The 2500-nt window shown below is 34.6% G+C and overlaps 1 protein-coding gene across 3 annotated transcripts in view; it reads left to right on the top strand.

Moving 5' to 3' along the window:
* Positions 1–2500, top strand: part of LOC119583428 (transmembrane protein 272-like) — a 10332-nt gene that overhangs the window by 1108 nt on the left and 6724 nt on the right. Inside the window, exon 1 of one of the 3 annotated variants that reach the window (XM_037931899.1) lies at positions 2196–2356. The exons of 1 other annotated variant lie outside the window; for it this stretch is intronic. The gene's annotated coding sequence lies outside the window, so the exon portion shown is untranslated. Of the gene's footprint in view, positions 1–2195; positions 2396–2500 lie in introns of those variants that run through there. One more of the 3 variants, XM_037931900.1, reaches the window with a different exon arrangement.

Genomic DNA, 2500 nt, shown 5'->3' with positions numbered 1-2500 from the left:
TTTAAGTCTGGAAAAATATATGTATAGATTAAGAAGAACTGTATGCTCAGAAATTATGTTTTGAAGTACATGAAGTGATACTGAAGTGATACTGTAAGTATTGAGGAGAGAGAGAGAGAGAGAGAGAGAGAGAGAGAGAGAGAGAGAGAGAGGAGAGAGAGAGAGAAGAGAGAGAGAGAGAGAGAGAGAGAGGAGAGGAGAGAGAGAGAGAGAGAGAGAGAGAGAGAGAGCAGAGAAGAGTGACATTTAACAGGCTGAAAGAGTTCAGATTATCTTTAACTGGAAAAGAGAAAAATTGAATGTCTTCTTTACAATTAATGGCACTTTGGCACCATCCTGACATTTTCTCTTCTTATTGAGGATTTAAACCCCATTCAAAGAGTAAGTGTTCTTGAAATTTATAATTGAATAATACTGAAATGATGGTTTAGTCAAAACTTCTATCATCTGCATATATAACTACTCAGATCGTATATAACGGCATAAATATTATTGCTTGTTTGTCTAAAATATTTTGCTGCTACAAGAGATGATTTAGTTATATCAGATATTTTATATTGTTTTATCATTCCCAAAGTAGAACAATTGATTTTATTATTATTTATTTATTTATTCATTTATTATTATTATTATTATTATTATTATTATTATTATTATTATTATTATTATTATTATTATTATTATTATTATTATTATTATTTGTCGTCCTTAGTGTTGTGGACAAGAAGTAAAGAAGATATCTTCATTAGGAGTCCTATTGATTAAGAGAAAAATAAGTGGAAATCAGGGAAAATTTATCTGTACAGGCAAAAGACCAAAAAAGGAAAACAAGTGAAAAGAGGGACAGGTTGGATACACGTACTTGGAGAAGTTGACAATTTTGTAGATGAATGTTTTTAGTTTGTGAAGGTGTAATGATTTATAACTCGGTGTACCAGGAAATGTCGTAAGATCATTAATTGGTTTGATATTACCCTTCCCTCAGTTACCTCTAAGGCTGAAGTTAGATCGTCAGTAACCTCTGTGGTTACTATTTTGTTAGTGTGGGTTCCAAAGGTATAACTTGGGAAATTCCTTGGGAGAGTCCACACTCGGCGTTATATTAATAGTGCCCCCTCTGGACAAAGTCTGAGTGGTTCCCAGAAACAAGGGAAATAGTGTCTTTGCTAAGGAGAAAAGGGGTGTGGGTGTCATGAGCACTAGGACACGAAGTAAGAATGACCCAAAAATTCGTCTGTGACCACCCTTTGTATACCTCACTTACTTGGTCTTTACGCATATGTTACTTATGTATACCTCATTTAATTAGTCTTTAGCTGTGTAAGACAATTAGTACTTAAATATATTTTTTAGAAAGATGATATTTTATTTTCTTAGAGAGATGATACTTTATTTTACTATTTTTGCATCAGGTACTATATATGTTTATATTATTACACTAAGATAAAACAGTGTAAAATATGCGAGTTTAGCCTACAAAGTTCAGTTTCTTGGTTTCCCCCACAATGCATTCTCTTTAATCAAAGGGTGCGCAGTTATATTTCATTGTTGCTTGTTATAGTGAGGTTCTATAATGGATATTTTAATGAAGAAACCAATATGTATTAAATTTGTTTTTGGAGAAATTCATTTAAGTTCCGGTATTATGCATGTATGATTAAGACGGACCATATGCTTGTAATATATGTGATCTGAGTAGATGTTAAAAGAATATACAGTGTTAAACCCTGATATCATAACCATAACCAAAGAGAGAGAGAGAGAACCGAAACCACTGATCTAAAAACAAGTGCCTGGTAAATGCCCGAAAGAGATTAGTAAAATTCTTTAAATACCAGAAGTAAGAAGGAACATTCAGCTGTGCTAATATCAATAATAAAATTATGAAAATAGGTCATCAGTAACCCTCTTATGATTATTGTAAATTTATAGTGTGAGTTCATCAAAGGTATGACTTGGGTAATGATCCAGGAGAGCTCACACTTGGCATTAATTAATAGTGCCCCCTCTAGATAAAGCCCGAGTGGATTTCCTAGTAGAATGGGAAATAGTGGCTTTGACCATAGAGAGAAGGAGTGGGCGCAATACATGGGCATTCTATTTGCCTCCGCGCTGTAAAGTAAATATCACTGGCAACTCGGCTGAAGAGGATACCAGCTAAACAATTACAAGTAGTTGCATGTTCTTGACAGGCCGAGCTGTAGATAAAGTGTGGTGCAAGTTCTTATACCCAGTTAGGTGACAGCCTTCTCTTTGGTGGCAACTTTCATAAGGCTCCGTTGTTGTGAAGCAATCTGGCGTCCATATAAGGAGAGAAGTGGTGTTTGTGTTACGAAGGAGAAAAGTGGTGTTTGTGGTACGTTCAGTCAGCGTGTAGAGAGAGAGAGGTTGTTGGGTATGTTTGCGGTTCATTCAAATGCCGACGTTCTTTATTAATATTATTCTTATTAATTTGTGCAATACGTTTGTTTGCATTTTTTTTTCTCTTTGGCGACAGTAT

This window comes from Penaeus monodon, chromosome 17 (genome assembly GCF_015228065.2).
Source record: "Penaeus monodon isolate SGIC_2016 chromosome 17, NSTDA_Pmon_1, whole genome shotgun sequence".
Classification (NCBI taxonomy): domain Eukaryota; kingdom Metazoa; phylum Arthropoda; class Malacostraca; order Decapoda; family Penaeidae; genus Penaeus; species Penaeus monodon.
The sequence above is the reverse complement of the archived record's forward strand: the minus strand, read 5'-3'. Positions and strand labels throughout refer to the sequence as shown.